The following is a 16,718-nucleotide window of genomic DNA, read 5'->3' on the forward strand; positions in this document are numbered from 1 at the left end:
TTTGTCTGAGGACAGATGGATTTGTGCTGTTCAAGTGAGTTTGCACCTGGATTTTTATGGTGGCACTTTATGAGAAGTCCCCGACCCGATTATTTTCCTATTTCTTTACATGTGTGCAGCCAGCGGGGCAGCAGATGAGTGGGGAGGTCTGGAAACGGCCCAGCCCGGTTTCCTACTAAGGTGGCCTGGAAGCTGTCGGAACTGGATGTCGAGCTCTTACTTTAAAGCGGGCCCTTTGCCAGATAGCCCTCCTCGTGCTGCTGGGCTTCCATCAACAGTGTTCTGAGGTTTGCTCCCATTTTACAGGTATGAAAGCTTCAGTTTCCACAGTGCAGGGAGGTTGAGTACCCATCCGATAGAGTACAGTTTGAACCCACGTCTGACTGATGGCAGAGGCCTGGGCGCCACCCTGCCTGCCCCTGCTGGGAGTGGTGCCCTCCCTGAGGGGGGCTCGCAGCCCGCTGCCTGCGGAAGTCCTCAGTGCCAGTGCCCAGGACGTGTTTCTGGGGGCTGTGCATGTCCTCAGACTGCCATGCACGAGGCAGGAGGGACATCCTCTTCTAGGCGGACAGCACACTTGGTTATTCCTCTGGGCAGATGGCTGAGCTCTGTGACCCCTGGAGCCTCTTGCCGTCAGAAAGCCGCTGTTTGGAAAGAGGCTCTGGTCCCTCCTTATTTGAGGGCTGGTTTTCTGAATGGTGAGCTTGGGAATCCTCCCTTGGTGAGAAGCTGCAATGATGATGTTAAAGGTGAAACTGTCGGCTGGGTAGAGTGGTCCTGCGTGCGCCAGGGTGGCTTTTGCAGGGTGGCTGCATGTGTGGGAGGGTGTGGGGAAGGCTGGCAGCACGGAACGAAGTGGGCTCTGGGTCTCGCGTGCCCTTGTGCATAGCTTCTCCTCGTGCGGCACGTGCAGAGCGATGCTCCCCCACCCTGCCACGCTCACCAAGTTGAGTCCAGAGCTGGCAGCTGGGCACCCTGTACTCACATACTCAGGAAGGGTGGATGTGTAGGTTTGCCCTCCTCCTCTGATGTGTGTTTAGTAAGAGACTGCAGCACAGCCTGGAGCAGTACGGGCCCTGAAGAGAGGCCTTGGGCTGTCCCTCAAGGCAGTACCCAGCCTCTGGGCTGCCTGTAGCAGCGGTGTGGGGAGGAGGAAGAGGCAGCTCTTGGGTGGGCCCCCTTTTCAGACTGTGCCCTCCCCCACTGACCCACCCAATGGTGGGTTTGGGTGCACGGAGGGCAAGTGTGTTATGAATTGGGAAGTGGTGCAGAAGGGAAGGGGTGAACAAGGTCGGTGCCTTCCAGCTGGTGGTGTGAGGAGAGCCTCCATGGGCCCTACACTTTACCCTTTCCTGAGGAGGAGCTTCTGTGGATGTGGACTGTGATGGAGTCCCACGTGATGCTTCACTTCTGTGACTGTAGAGCGAGGAGCCACTGCTGAGGGGCGCTTGATGCAGAAATGACTCCCTCAGCAGGTGTGGGGGTGGGGCCAGCGTGTGCGTGCTCTATGCCTGCCCTTGTGAGGACAGCTGGCCGTAGGGGTGCGGAGCACAGTTGTTTTGAAGGTGGGTTCAAAGGGCAGATCAGCAGGGAGGAAGTGCTGGTGTGGAAACTGTAGACAGGGGCATGTATGTTAAGGCCTTTTAGGTAATGCATTCTTCTCTAACTGGGTTGCATTCTTGTTCCCTGTGATACCAGACCCTTTAGAAAATTATTTGAATATTGGGAACAGTTGTATGTCCAGTCTGTGTAGCAGTCAGTAGGCAGAGTCCATCTTTCTCTGGAGCAGTCGGGGACCTGTTTTGATGACGATGTCTTAAAAAGATGGAGGTCTGTTGGGTTCATGGTGGTTCTTGGGGGTCTGTTTTCGGTGCTTGGTGCTGGTTGTGTTTATATAGTTGCACAAAGTCTGGGTCTGTTTTCTTGATCTAGAAAATTTTAATAATTTAAACTGACGTTTTTACTCCAAGAAATTCCAAGTCATTTTGAATGTGTTGAGAGAGAGTTCACTGTAAAGGATTTACATTTGTGGGCTTCAGATCTCTTACCAGAGCAACTGGTTCAGGCGTCTGTCTACATAGTTGGATCACACGTGGGCTCACAGAACCAAGGACTGACCGCACTGCAAGCTCTGCGTGTGAAGAGGCACAGACCTGACCTTCGGGCCGGCCCCTGGGTGCACAGCCATCTGGAGTGTGGCCGAGGGCCTGCTAAAGGGGACGCAGAGCTCCTGGCGGCCCAGTGACCTCCTCTGTCCTGCAAATGGAATTCTGTGTCCGCTGTGCCGGCCACTGCAGCCTTCAGAATATTTCAAGGTGTGGTTTGAAGGTGTGTCTGGAGGTCCGTGTCCTCTGCCTGTTTGTGGAGCAGGTGGCAGGTCTGCCCACGCTGGAGAGGGCTGATGAGAGGCTGTGTGTGTGTGTCTCTCGGCAGTATTGCAGTCAGAATTGATCCGGCTAAAAGCTTATTTAACAATGGATTCATTGTTAAAGTCTCATTCTTCAACCTGTTCTTCTTTTTTGGAATTAATTTTAGCGCAGCAGGAGTTGTATCTCAAAGTGACAGCCGAATATTGGATGCTGTCAAGAAAGGTTGATAAGATTCGCCAGGAGGCTTGGAGCCTCCTTGAGGTTCTCCTTAAGTGCCGTGGAAAGCTGTGGGGCTCGGAGTTCACTTTCTGTCCCCCCCAACCCCCGGATGCTGAGAGGTTGGGAGGGCCAGGCTGCAGGGGACCCGGAGAACTACCGCGTGCAGGGGGAGACCCTGGGCCTGAGCGTGGAGGTCGGTGCCTGTGGACGCCCTCCCACGGTGAAGGAAGGACGTCATGGCGGGCTGTGCTGCCACGCCGCGTTCTCGTCCTGCTCTCCCCCTGGTGGTGCTGGAAACACGGACACACTCTCTTCTTCGTTCTCCCTTTCCTGGTGAGGAGGTGGGGGGCTGCTGGGGGGTCCCCAAATTCTGATGCTCCTGTGCCTTCCCTCGCCTCTCCCAGCCCGTCACTTAGCTCTCCTCCACGCCGGTCCCTCAGATGCCCCCGCCGTGTGGCTCTCTGCCGGGCAGGTTCAGGACAGGTTCAGGATCTCCGACTGCCAGGCTCTCCTCTCCAGTTCTCCTCTTGGCCTGAAGAGATCCCCCTCGGGAAACACCCCTCCCTGCCCCAGGCTCTGAAGCCTTTTCTAGCCAATCAGCGTCTTTGTGCCCCTTCCTGCCCTCGGTCTGCATCAGCTCTGACCCGGTGTGCAGTGTCCTGTTTCTCTGGAACGGGTGTGTATAGCTCTTGTTAAATGTGTCTCCATGAATTTGGAGTCTCTAGATGGTTTCTGTTACTCTTTCTCATGCTTTTCTCTTCCTGGTTTTCATCCCCGTCATAGTTGTCACAAGCCTGTCTGTCTGACCTTTGCTGTTTATTAACAAAGACATCTCTGAATCCTGCATGTTTGTTCTGACTCCCTGTGTTCAGAGCTGAACGTGTTTGAGGGGCGGAGGGTCTCACCGTAGTCTGTTGCTTAACACGAAAGCTTTCCAAACTAGAAGTCAGATGGTTAAAAGCATGGTCCCACGTTCCATTTCTTCATTGTGTGAGGAAATGTAATTCCGAAAGGGAATATATATATATATATATATATATAATCGTTCTTTATACACACTGTACCACCTACCTGAGCCTTGAAAGGTTGTATTTCAAAGCCTCTCCTGGGAAGTTTGCTGATCAAATGTGGGTGAAATCTGGGTGAGTGAAGAGTCAGTGTCACGCGTGCGGTACTCTGGGCTGAGGTTCGCCACGTTGGCACTGCTGCCCTGCTCTGGACCACTGTCCTCATGGGTCAGACCTCGAGTGTCTAGCCTGGAGAGGTGCCAGCGCTGGCGAGGTGGACCCTGACTGCGGGTCGGGGTGTCCCTAGCGGATTCTCAGACCAGGCACCAAGCTGCTTTTCCCTCCTGCCGGAAGCAGCCGCCCTGTGCTGGGTCCCTCTGGCACACCTCTCTGCTGCCTTGGGGCAGGTCGGAGGGAGTGTTTCCCAGCCCCGGGCTCTGCTGTGTTTCCAAGAGTGCCCTCTCCCAAGAGGAACACATGCTCCGTGGGCGCATGCGGCCCTGGGTGTGAGGGGCTCCACCTTCCTGAGACAGCTGTGTGCTGGTGGTCCTGGGGGACGCCAGCACTCCGTGTCCAAGCAGCCCGCTGGGCACCTGTGCACGGCCGTGCGGTGAGTGTGAGTGAGCGAGCCAGCAGCCTGGGAGGAGGGCGGCGGTGGACGGGCACTTGAGGCCAGCATGTGCCCACTCTGGCTGTGTGCAGAGCGTTTCCTTCGGGAAGTGATGGGCACGGCGCAGTCTCTGGGAGCCTGCCCAAGTGCCGGCTCTGCTCAGGCGCGCTCTCAGGAAGGTCTGGCCCGCAGTGGCGGGGCCGGGGAGCAGGCGAGTTCCAGGCTCAGCAGCTGGGCCACTGCTGTTTCTGGGGTCTTGTCATCTGTGACCTTGATCCCTTGGCTGCTCAGCTTTCCTCTCAGAGTGGCTTGAGACTTAACCTGGACCGGGGGCTGTTCCTTCATTGCAGGGTCTCGGGCACTCAGCCTGCGCTGCCGCCTTTTCTCGTTGTTAACTCATTTTTTTTTTCTGCAGTTTGGCGTTTTTCTTTCAGGGTTTTTTCAGAATTACAGTCTACTGATTGTATGTACATAGCTGGTTATTATCAGATACACAGTTTTAAAAATTGCATCTAAATTTAGATTTTGTTTGTGAACCTATTCTCATTCCTAAAAAAACAGAACTCATGTCATCTAAATGCCTTTTTTTTTTTTTTTAAATAAAATCTTAGAAAACTTGCCTGTAAGTGGCTGGCACTGAGCTTTGTGTCTCTGGGGTCGAAGGGGGCGAGGACGGGCTGGTTGTGGGTTAGGAGAAGCAGCATCAACAGAATAGGTCTCCGGGCTTACGTCCTGAAGGAATGAATCCTTGGGTGAAAAAGGCCTCATCTGCATCTCAAGGGGTGGGGGGCAGCTCACCGCTCTGTGAGCCCCGCCAGCCATGGCCCTGCCTTGGGGAAGGAGGGAAGTGGCCAGCAGCGCCGCCATTGCAGACGGTGCCCGAGGGGAGGGCAGTGCCCTGCCAGGAAAGGGTGGCCAGCCCTTGCGAGGCTGCTGCTGTGAGAAGCCCAGAAGAACCAGGCCCCAGGGTGAATGGGGTATGCTGAGCAGGGGCCGGTCCTGTCCTGCAGCTGGCGGACAGGCCCGGGGGATGGCTGAGAGCAAAGACATCCGAGGAGGGGGCGCCCCTTTGCTGCCGGGAAGACAGGTGGGCTGTGCTTGCCGTGCTTTCTCAGGGCACCTGCTGTGCGCCCAGTCCTGGATGTCTTTCTGACAGTGCATGCTGAAGAAGGTGGTGGTGTTTGGAAGTTTATACTGAGCTTATTCAGTGTCAGGGTTTTTCCCTTCCTGTCAAGTGTATTCTTTTCTTTCAGTAGCCATATATTTTTCAACTTAGTGTTCAGCATTGACTCTGAGTCAGGTTTTTTTTGGCTACACCCTGCAGGATACAGGATTTTAGTTCCCCAACCTCAGATCATACCTGTGCTCCCTGCAGTGGAAACAGAGTCCCCACTACTGGATCACCAGGGAAGTCCCCTGAGTCAAGTTTTTAATGACACAGGATGTTTTCAGATCCTTTCTGTTTGTTTGACCAACCTAGACAGCATATTAAAAAGCAGAGACATTACTTTGTCAACAAAGGTCTGTCTAGTCAAAACTATGGTTTTTCCAGTAGTCATATATGGATGTGAGTTGGACTATAAAGAAAGCTGAGTGTTGAAGAATTGATGCATTTGAACTGTGGTGTTGGAGAAGACTCTTGAGAGTCCCTTGGACTGCAGGGAGATCCAACCAGTTCATCATAAAAGGAAATCAGTCCTGAATATTTATTGGAACAACTGATGCTGAAGCTGAAACTCCAATACTTTGGCCACCTGATGCGAAGAGCTGACTCATTGGAAAAGACCCTGATGCTGGGAAAGATTGAAGGTGGGAGGAAAAGGGGACGACAGAGGATGAGATGGTTGGATGGCATCACCAGCTCAATGGACGTGAGTTTGAGTAAACTCCAGGAGTTGGTGATGGACAGGGAGGCCTGGCATGCTATAGTCCATGGCATCGCAAAAAGTCACACATGACTGAGCAACTGAACTGAACTGATCAAAATAACCTTCAAAACAAACTTACTTTTAAAATAAACTTGATTTTTGGAAAAAGTTTGGGTGTACAGAAAAGTTGCAAGCACAACGTGGAGTTCCTGTAATACCTGTCGTCCCACTGTCCCGGAGGTTAGCAGGTACACAGCCTGGCCATATCCATCAAAACTGAGCCCTAACCCTGCTAGCACACTGTGACTCCGCTGCAGACCTGCTGGGCTTTCCTCAGTTTCCCCAACCGTCGTCTTTCTGCCCCAGGACCCCACTCAGGGTATCACATTGCGTTTGGCTGTCACGTCTCCAGGGTCCTCTCTGCTCTGTGGCGGTCTCTCAGTCTCGTCTTGTTTGTCATGAACCTGATGCTTTTGAAGAGTGCCGCTCAGGTATTTCATGGACTGTCCTGCAATTTGGGCTTGTCTGATGTCTTTTGGTGATGAAATTGGGGTTCTGAGCTCAGGAAGAATTCCAAGGATGTCAGGTACGCCTGGTGCGACCCGTCACGTAGCACCGGCAAGGTGGTGAGTGGTTCCGAGTGACTGGAGTCAAGCCTGCAGCCCTGCCCTGCTCTGCGGCCCTTGCTGATGGTGTGTCCCAGGATGGCTGTGGTATTTCGCTTGGGGAGGGACCTTCCTGCTCGCCCAGTCGGGTCCTTCTGATTTCCAGATGAAGACAGTTGGGACTTGGAGGGCTTCTGACTTATGTATCGGGTCAGGACTGGCGTGGGGTCCAAGTGCTCGGCCTCTTTCTGCGGGCTTGGGCACTCCCAGGACTCTGCCAGGACAGAGCTGTTTGCAGGTGCTGAGTGAACCCAAACTCACTGACAGAAATGGTTGCTCCTGGGGGAGGCCTGTGTCCCGCGGGCAGTCTGACGGCTGCTGTGTGTGATCTCATTAGCGCTCAGGTCCCGTGTGCTCCGTCTCTCCGTGCTTTCTTTGCAGGTAGGAAGCTAGTCCTAGATCACCTGGGCTTCGTGAAAGTAGGTGGTCAGCTGTGATATGTTCTTCTTTGGCTCTTTTCTTGCCCGTGAAGCTGCTGCTGCTAAGTCGCTCCAGTCGTGTCCAACTCTGTGCAACCCCATAGACAGCAGCCCACCAGGCTCCTCTGTCCCTGGGATTCTCCAGGCAAAAACATTGGAGTGGGTTGCCATTTCCTTCTCCAGTGTATGAAAATGAAAAGTGAAAGTGAAGTCGCTCAGTCATGGGGTCCGGCTCTTCGCGACCCCATGGACTGTACCCTACCAGGCTCCTCTGCCCATGGGATTTTCCAGGCAAGAGTACTGGAGTGGGTTGCCATTGAAGCTAGAGTGTTATTATTGTCTAAAGATCTTGAGTCAAGATTGATTTGTGGGCTGTTAACTCTGAGACTCTTAGATTGAGCCAAGAACAGAGCTTGGAGTTTGTCTGCAGATTTCTGAAGATAGATATTTTCAGGAAAATCATGAGTTGGTTTTGTTTTCCCACTCATCTATGGATTTCCCCTCCAACCTCTTTTCTACATGACCACAGCAAAAACAAGACTGTTACAAAGGTAGGAATTGGTAGGGAGAATGACGAAGAAAGTACTTTGAAGAAAATGAGGGAGCTGGCTCCTGGCCGCCACAGGGAGGCCTGAGGGCATTGCAAGCTGTCCCTGGGACTCCGGGGGCTGGATGCTGTCTAGGTGTTGGAAGTGGGCTAGGAGAAGGTGGGACAGAGCCTGGCCAGCCTGCCTGCCCTTCCTTCCTCCTCCTCCTGTCTTTGTTTCTGGTAACTGAACTTGCAGGTGGTGATCAGTAGAGGTGTGAATGGAGGTCATGCTAGACAAAGTCGGTCTTTCTATGCACACTGATGCTGTGAAGTTTTGCTGTGGGAGTTAGCTATTCACAGTCGGACAAAGTCTCTCTGTCTCAATTGGTCATTATTGTTCCCAATAAGACACTCTTTATTCAGAATTTGTAGATAAAGGCCCTGGAAAGGAAAGCATCTGTTAGAGGAGCCTTTTCAGGTGTCAGGAGAGGCAGTCTCAGTTAGAAATAAGCTGAGCGAGTTGACACTGCTGGAAGGGCGTTCCTGCCGGATGCTGTTTATGTGTATGGCCAGTGGCATTCTGGGGGTTGGTTGGGTTTTATTTTCTATTTCAAAGAGAGAGAAGCTTTAGAAGATTAAAAAACAAGTCTAAACACATTAATCTGGCTTTTTTTTTTTTTTCAACAGGATAATCTGTTGGGCTCTCAGAACAGTTATCACTATCAGTGTGGCTGTTTATGTGTAAGAGACTTGGATGGAGAATAAACAGTAGCAGGGCCTTTTTCAGGACGTCCCCACAGCCCCTTTGCCACTCTCAAGGACCCTGCACCTTGCCGAGGGAGGCACACGAGCCGTGGGCCGGCGTGGACAGATGGCACTGAGGTTGAAGGACACGGGAGACAGCAGAGCTCGTGGTCCGGGGCAGCCAGGGGAAGGTGGTGGGGCTGCCGGTGCGGTCAGAGGTGTGGGCAGTGCCAAGGGTCCCAGCCCAGCAGAGGGGAAGGGGGCCGAGGAGGGGGCTTGGGAGGGCTGGGACTCTGGAGGACAGTTCCCATCTCACTGGCAGTGCCCGTGTGCTCTAGATTTCATTTTAGCGTTTGACCTTTTAGTCTTGAAGGCCGAGTGAGGTTTCCTCTAAGGAGCTGGGGTTGGGAGCTAGAGAGCAGGAAAGAGGAGCCCCGGGCTCTTCCGGGAAGAAGGGAGACAGCTCTGTGCCTCTGGCCTCACCAGATATATCACTTAACTTTCAAGATGCCCTGCTTTGGATCAAGTTAGGTATCACTTAGTTTCCCAAACTAGATTGTAGTGGGAAAATGTTAGCTGAATGGGTTTAATTCCTGAGAAGATTCATTTGTAAGTAGTATAAGTGTGACTTGAGTTTAGAAGCTCAGTTTTTCTTCTTAGTTGTTGAGTTTAATATGTTGTATTGTTTTAGCAAAATAGAAGGCAAGAGCTTCTTGATATTATTGTTTACTGGTTACTAATAGGTTTTACTGAGTAAAGCTTTTATACACATTCTTTCTAGGTTTCCTTCACGTCATGTAGGTATGAGACAGAGTCTCAAGTATCTGGATGGGCTTCCCTGGTGGCCCAGATAGTAAAGCGTCCGCCTGCAATGCGGGACACCTGAGTTCGATCCCTGGGTTGAGAAGATCCCCTGGAGAAGGGAATGGCTATCCACTCCCGTATTCTTGCCTGGAGAATTTCTTGCACAGAGGAGCCTGGCGGGCTGCAGTCCATGGGGTCGCAAAGAGTCGGACATGACTGTTTTTCTGATACAGCTCTGGGATAACAGACTTCTAAAAGCAAAAGTAGGATTTCCATGCTGGGCCTCCACTGGTGGTTAATGATTTCTTCCTCACATAAAAGATATCTAAAAGATACTAACTTACTCATCTGCGCATTAGCAGATGCTTTTATACATCCCGTGTCTTTTGTGAATGAATGAACTGATGGACCTGGAAGGAAGTTCAGGAAGTCTGTGAGCCCCTGTGGTGTCACCTGTGTCTGTTGAGGACCTTGTGGCCCCTGTAGTCGGTGTGCCGCTGACAAGGTCCCTTGGAGGCCCCCACTGTCTCGAGCCTCTGCATCTACTAACCCTCCTCAGGTGGATCCCACCCCTTGCAGCTGTCCAGGTTCGTGGTTACAGGGAGTCGACCGGAAGGTCTATCTTTCCTTCACCCAGAGGTCATCACTGTTTCCTTTCTGTGTTTTTCTTTACTTATTTGGGGCGGCTCTGGGTCTTTACCGCTGTGTGCAGGCTCTCTCTCGCTGTGGAGAGCGGGCACTGTCTAGTTGCAGTGCTCAGACTTCTTGTTGCAGTGGCCTCTCTTGCTGTGGAGCCCGGGCCCTAGGTACTTCGGTAGGTGCAGGTTGCCGGGCTCTAGAGTGCAGGCTCGGTGGCTGTGGCACATGGGCTTAGGTGCCCTGCGGCACGTGGGATCTCCCCAGACCAGGGATCGAACCGGTGTCTCCTGCATTGCAAGGCGGGTTCTTAACCACTGGACCACCAGGGAAGCCCCTCCTTTTTGTATTTTTTAAAAAACCAACTGGGACCCTTACTGTATATCTGAGACAGTTTTGTCTCCTGCTGTTTTCACCGAGTGTTTCGCATGAGCCGCTTGCAGGGGCTGTGTGCTACTCCCCTCTCTCGGTGAACCGTGAGCAGCCATTGTTCTCTTGGTGGATATTTACATAGGCTGTTTCCAGCTGTTTGGAGTAATTTCTTAAGAAATGCTTTCATACTATTCTTAGTATGATTTTGTTGCAGCTAGATTCAGTGTCACAGAAGTTGTCGGAAGGCGCATTGTGGAGTCGTCACTGACTGCTTCCTGGACGGCCCTGCGTGCTTGTTCCCGGCTCGCACTGAGCATCAGCTCCCACCGCCCCCCAGCTGGGCAGGGCCGAGGGAGTGTGCACCTGGCATCACTGCTGGGCTTGGGACTCAGGCGCGGGCCTGATCTGTGCCTTGGTGTCTCCGTCTGTAAAGAGGGATGCCAGTGGTCCTCATGCCCAGAAGTTGTTTTGAGAACTGTGATACCATGTGTGAAATGCTCAGAAGTGTGTGTTATTAAACAGTAACTGCTTAATAAAAGTAATTTTTAGAAGTTGAGAAAAATGGCAGTTCATTAATTTCCCTTTAAGTAATGTTATTTAAAGTTGTATGTATAACGGGTGCGTATAGAGAATTTGAAACAAACTGGCCTGTGCCACCACCCTCCTGTAAACACAGGATTTTGTTGAGCTCTTAGAAGCCCCCTAAGTGGTCCTGCTGATTATAATCTCCCCTCACCTGCCCAGAAGTCCAGAAGTCATCCGCATCCTGATGCTCACGTTCATCAAGTTCATGGCTTGTAAAATGTACCTGTATGCAGTTTCAGAGTATGGCAGGGAAGTGAGAAGGGCGAAGAGATCCTATATTTCAGTGTTTTGTAGTATATATAAAGTTAATGTTGGAGGTGCCAGTTTAGCACAATTCAGAGACAGTGTTTGCTGAGTCTTATGGTCTGTTAGACTTTACTGGTGGCTCAGGTGGTAAAGAACCTGCCTGCCATGCAGGAGACCTGAGTTCAATCCCTGGGTTGGGAAGATCCCCTAGAGAAGGGAATGGCTGCCCACTCCAGTATTCTGGCCTGGAGAATCCATGGACAGAGGAGCCTGGTGGGCTGCAATCTGTGGGGTGGTCTGTTAAGCCTGAGGACTGGACTTCATTCAGGTGGCTGGCAGCCATGACCTTGTGTTCCTGCCTCTGGCTGGGTGAGAGGCTCTGAGGGGCTGGAGAAGGGAGTAGGGGGATGGATTAAGTGGCCACCCTTGGGGATCACCCACAAGAAGCTTCCCCCTTTGCTCATGTCCTCTCTCCACCCTGGACAGGAAGGAGATCAAACCAGTCTATCTTATTGTAAATCAGTCCTGAATATTCACTGGAAGGACTGATGTTGAAGCTCAAACTCCAATACTTTGGCCATCTGATGCGAAGAACTGACTCATTTGAAGACTCTGATGCTGGGAAAGATTGAAGGCAGGAGGAGAAGGGGACGATAGAGGATGAAATGGTTGGATGGCATCACCGACTCGATGGACCTGAGTTTGAGCAAGCTCTGGGAGTTGGTGATGGACAGGGAAGCCTGGCATTCTGCAGTCCATGGGGTCACAGAGTTGGACACGAATGAGCTGAACTGAACTCTCTCTACCCTGCACCATGGAATAGCAGAAAGTCTTACTCGGGTGTTCATTGAGATCCCGTCAGCCATCCACCTGGGGTTCCTTGGTGTCGTTACATGCTGGTCAGGAGTGGTGGCATTTTGCTGTGTCTCATGCTGCACAAGCTCACTGGTGACCATAGTGTCCTGTGGGCCAGCCAGCTCCCAGTCTGCCTGTGCTTGGAGGCTCCCGTGGGTGGAGCTGGTGGCCGCCAGCATTCTCAGCGCGCGCAGAGCGGCACCCAGGCCCCACAGTCCAGCCTTCAGCAGTTGCCATGTCTCGTCTGCCCTGTGGATACAAGACGCGCCCTTCCCAGAGTGCCTGTGAGCTCCTGTCTGTCATGGGCACCCAGCAGCCCTCAAGGAGTGGGTTGGTGTTCTTGACCTCTCTTTACAGAGAGTGAACCGTGGCTCGAAGAGTGGGCCTTTGCCCTGGTTGGCCTCACCGGGGGTCCTCGGCTTGGTGCCTCCCCTGCGGCCCGTCTGGTGGGGCCTGGGCGGGGCTGGGCTTGTGGGGGTCCTCGGCTTGGCGCCTCCCCTGCTGCCCCTCATGGTGGGGCCTGGGCAGGGCTGGACTTGTGGGGGTCCTCGGCTTGGCTCCATCCCTCTGGCCCCTCGTGGTGGAGCCTGGGCAGGGCTGGGCTTGTGGCTGCTGTGCTTGCCTCTGCCAGGTTCTGTGCGCTGGGCCCTGCTTTGTGGGGTTTCTTGAGGTGTGAGGAGGTTCTTACCAGAGTGTTCTTTGCCATTGAGCATGCCTGACTGGAGAGCAGGGTCCCTTTGGGGCCGAGCTGCTTGGCTGGGGGGGCAGTCCACGCCACCCTCCTGCAGGGCCCGGAGGGAGGTGCCCCTTTCTGCGGCGTGTTGTCTGCACCCAGCAAGGCCTTTCGGAGCGCTGCTGCACACTCCGCCAGGGAGGCCCGTGGAATTTGGGATCCTTCCTCTCGCTGCCTGGAGCCTTAGGCAGCAGGACGGCATCCTGACCGTAGAAGGCCTGGCTGTGATCCTGATTCCGGAGCTCAGCCGTCCTGTGTCACCTCGTCTGCTTGCAGTTAGAGCTGAGCCTCTTCACTTGGTACATTGTTAGTTCAGGTTTGCTCACAGAAAAGGGAATAGTATTTGAAAAGGGGATGAGCCTCATTTTGGTCGTGAAGGGCTTGTTTTATGATCTGATGACCCTTGGTTGAGAAAACTGTGTCTTCTGTGTTCTTTAGTCATAAAACTGCTTATAGCATGCTCGGTCTGAGTCGGCTTGAGTGCTTTGTGTAGATTAACTCATTAAATCCTCCTGGCAAGCCTGGGAGTTCCGGTTCTCCTCATCCCTGCTATTAGGTGAAGAGTCTGAGCCGCAGAGAGGTGACATAGCATGTTCAAGGTCAGATGGCTAGTGAGGAGCAGAGCTGGGGTCCGGCCTGGCAGAGTGCAGCTTTGAACAGTTTGGAGGTAACTTCTCTTCTTGTACCTGTCACTGTTTGTCTGAAGTGGTGACTATTAATACGTGAGAGATTTGGGTGGTTTAGCAAGTCACAGTTAAGCGTTTGGGACAGTTTACTCTTGTGACATCATGAAGTTTGTGTCTTCCTCGGTAGGTCTGCAGGTAGAGATTTGAACTCCTCGGAGCCAAGGCGCTTCGAAAGCATCTGGCTGCAGTCGCTTCAGTGCAGGGTGTGCAGTTTTGAGTCCTGAGTCCTTGTGTGTTGCGGAGTGACAGGCTCCCCGCTCAGGCTGAAAGACTGACTCTCATCACGCCAACCATGAGTCGAGCTTGTTCTTCATGTGAAATTCTTGCTTAACACGCATTTTATCCTTTTTAAAGAGGTAAAGATACAGAGATGAGAAAGAAGTATCCACAGGGATCCGAGGAACTTTAGGCAACCCCGCTCCCCTGCGTCCCCTCCCCTGCTTCCTGGCGCTGACTTGGGGGCTGTTTGCTGTTTGCTTTGCTCGTCTTGGTCCCCAGGGCTCAGGTAGGATTGGACACCTGGTTGGCACTAAGTGAATATCTGTCAGAATGAACAGATAAATCACTTCTATTGCGAAGTTTTTTTAAAATATAATTTTGTTCATTTTTGGCTGTGCTGGGTCTTCAGTGCTTGAGCTTTTCTCTGGCTGTGGTGAGTGGGGGCTCCTCTGGTTGCGGAGCCCTGCTCTAGCGCGTGCGCACTTCAGCAGTGTGGCACGCGGGCGCTGGAACACAGGCTCAGTAGTTGTGGCACACGGGTTTAGCTGCTCTACAGCGTGTGGGAGCTTCCTGGGTCGGGGATTGACCCTGTGTCTCCTGCATTGGCAGGCGGATTCTTCACCACTGAGCCACTAGGGAAGCCCCATTGTAAAGTGTTTTAAACTGCATTTCAAAACAGAGGAGAAACCATGAGTCTCTCATCCCGACACAACTTCTCTGAGCACTTTTGGAAAAGTCATCTCTGCTGAGCCCCTCCACGGGCAGGCCCAGCAGGGGCTCTGGGAGGCCGCCCAGGCTGCGGGCCGCGCCCCCTGCACGCTCGCCGTGGTGCTGGAGCCTGGCGCGTGGCCGCCGCTCTGCTTCCTCATCTGCCTGGCGCACTACTGTCCTGCCGCCGCCTAATTAAGGTCTGGGGTGTGCTTTAAAAACACATGGCTCTGTATTTTAAAAACCAGCTCCCGTTCACCCGGCGGTTGGTCTCCTAAGGATTAAGGGAAGTCGTCACTTGCAGCTTGGGAAGAGGTGCAGTATCTGGTGTAGGAAACTTGATGGAAGCTGGAAAAGAAACCTGTGGGTCACTGGGTTTCTTTTGCTCCAAACTCATTTGCATTTTCATCTATTTGTCAGTCATATTTGTCGCCTTTAGCAGTTTTGAATGTTGGATACTGGATTGGTTTTTCAGTGTTTATTTGACTTGCGGCGTATGGGGCGGGTTCAGTTGTGGCGTGTGGGATCTAGTTCTCTGACTGGAGATGGAACATGGGCCCTTGTACTGAAGTGCGGAGGCTCAGCCCCTGGGCCACCAGGGGAGTCCCTGGATTCTGGATATTTTGATGCTCATATTTTCCTAAACTCCCTTAGTGGTTGACAGTGTCATTAAGTTAAACCTTGATGTGTTTTTGTGGATATGAAAATTAATTCATCTCAAATTAATTTTTCCTTTAGAGTTTCTACCTCTTAAGAGGAGACTGCTGAACTCAATCCTCAAAGAAATTGAAAATCCTATGTTCTTATATACACATTGCTGTAAAACCAATTTAAGCATACAGAAAATGCCCAGTTTACGGACGATGGTTTTCCAAGTTCATTTGGAAGTCGGTTGTTTGAGACGTGGGCTTATCTTCTGTCAGGAATGCCCGCGTGCTTCCCTGGGCCTGACTGGAGACGGTGGGCCCTCGGGCGCCGCCTGCTGACTCGGTCACGTGGCCCGGCGATGGTGCGGGATGTGATGTGTGTTGGGCGGTGTGACCGCGCTTCCAGAGACGTCACAGGTGCTGGGTGTTGGTGGCGCCGGCTCTTCAGCCTGAGTTCAGTTGAGAACAGCCATCCGTCCCTGTCCACGGTGGAGCAGAGCCACAGGCTCCGCTTCGTGCGTTTCCAGAAGCCAGAGAGAGGAACAGAGGGGTCCTGTCCTGCGGGGGTTAGAGGGTGCTGGAACCGGGACGTGGGGGAGTGGGGGTAGGGGTTGGAGTCCCTGGCGTGGGGCTCCAGCCTTCCCTCAATGGGAGATGCTGCACTCGGGGTGCGCCGAGGGTGTCGGGAGGCCTGCAGTCAGGGCTTGTGGGGACGCGGTGCTGTCAGGACCCGGTGGAGAGCCGTGTTCCCGAGGACTTGTGACCAGGGCGGAGGAGACTGGGGGACAGGGTGCTGGAGCTTTAAATTTCTCCTGAGACTTACATTTCAGAAGCTGTTGAGTAACCAGATGTGTTTGTTTACCATAATTTTGGGTCACCAAGTGGGTGGCGGGCTGATGGGGCTCTGCTGGGTGGGAGTGACTCACCCAAGGCCCCGGGCGCCCCGGGCAGTGCTGTCTCCACAGGGCGCAGGGCCGGCGGGCTGGAAGGAGGTCCTCGTGAGCCTGACCCCCGCTGCGGGCCAGAGCTGGTGAGAGTCCTCCAGACCACAGTGAGAACGCCTCAGAGTTCCTTCTCTGCGGCTTAATTATCGCCTCGAAACGTTACAAAATCAACTCTTTAGAGTGACAGCGGAAATACAGGTAAACGTTTGGGCTTTTCACTCTGGGTGAGGGATTTCTTCCTGGGCTTTTCATGTTACAGTTGGTGCTTTTAAAATGCTTTAACAGGTAACACTGCGACCATCATTTTACTGCCGAATTGAAACTGTTCATTAAAACATACCCATACCAGCCAGTTATGACTGCAGGGAGAGAAAGCAGGAGCCCTGAGCTGTCCCTGTGAACGGCGCTCTGTCAGCACGGCCCTGAGACGCAGTCTCCCGCTGGGGCGCTGGGGCGCTGGGGCTGAAGCAGGAAGGAAATTGCGGAATTCCACGAAGGAGAAAGGCTGGCAGTGACAGGCTCCTGTGTCACCATGCCCGTGGTGCTGATGCAGAGTGGGAGCTTCTAGGGCGTGTCCAGAGCGGCCGTGGTCTGGTGGCCAGCATCTGCCGCCCAGGGCTGATGTGGGACCCCACAGTGGGGTTCGGCCGGCATCAGACTTGGGTGCAGGAGGCGCCTGGACCCTACAGGAAGCCCCACTGCTCAGACTTCCCCGTTGAGGTTTGAGGTGCCCAGAGGGTGCCAGAAGTGGCCAGAGGAGGGGGTTTCAGGGATCCTGAGGTCTTGCCTGGCATCCAGAGGTCCTGTCTGGAAGCGGCCTGTCCTGAGGGTCAAGCAGACGACTGTGAGTCTA

At 53.2% G+C, this 16,718-nt stretch overlaps 1 protein-coding gene across 3 annotated transcripts in view; it reads left to right on the forward strand.

Annotated features, from left to right (window-relative positions):
* Positions 1-16,718, forward strand: part of PDPK1 (3-phosphoinositide dependent protein kinase 1) — a 64,505-nt gene that overhangs the window by 1,803 nt on the left and 45,984 nt on the right. The window contains exon 2 of one of the 3 annotated variants that reach the window (XM_069570564.1): positions 15,873-16,063. The exons of the other annotated variants lie outside the window; for them this stretch is intronic. The gene's annotated coding sequence lies outside the window, so the exon portion shown is untranslated. The remainder of the gene's footprint in view (positions 1-15,872; positions 16,064-16,718) is intronic. 3 annotated transcript variants of the gene reach the window in all.

Source organism: Ovis canadensis, chromosome 24, assembly GCF_042477335.2.
Source record: "Ovis canadensis isolate MfBH-ARS-UI-01 breed Bighorn chromosome 24, ARS-UI_OviCan_v2, whole genome shotgun sequence".
Classification (NCBI taxonomy): domain Eukaryota; kingdom Metazoa; phylum Chordata; class Mammalia; order Artiodactyla; family Bovidae; genus Ovis; species Ovis canadensis.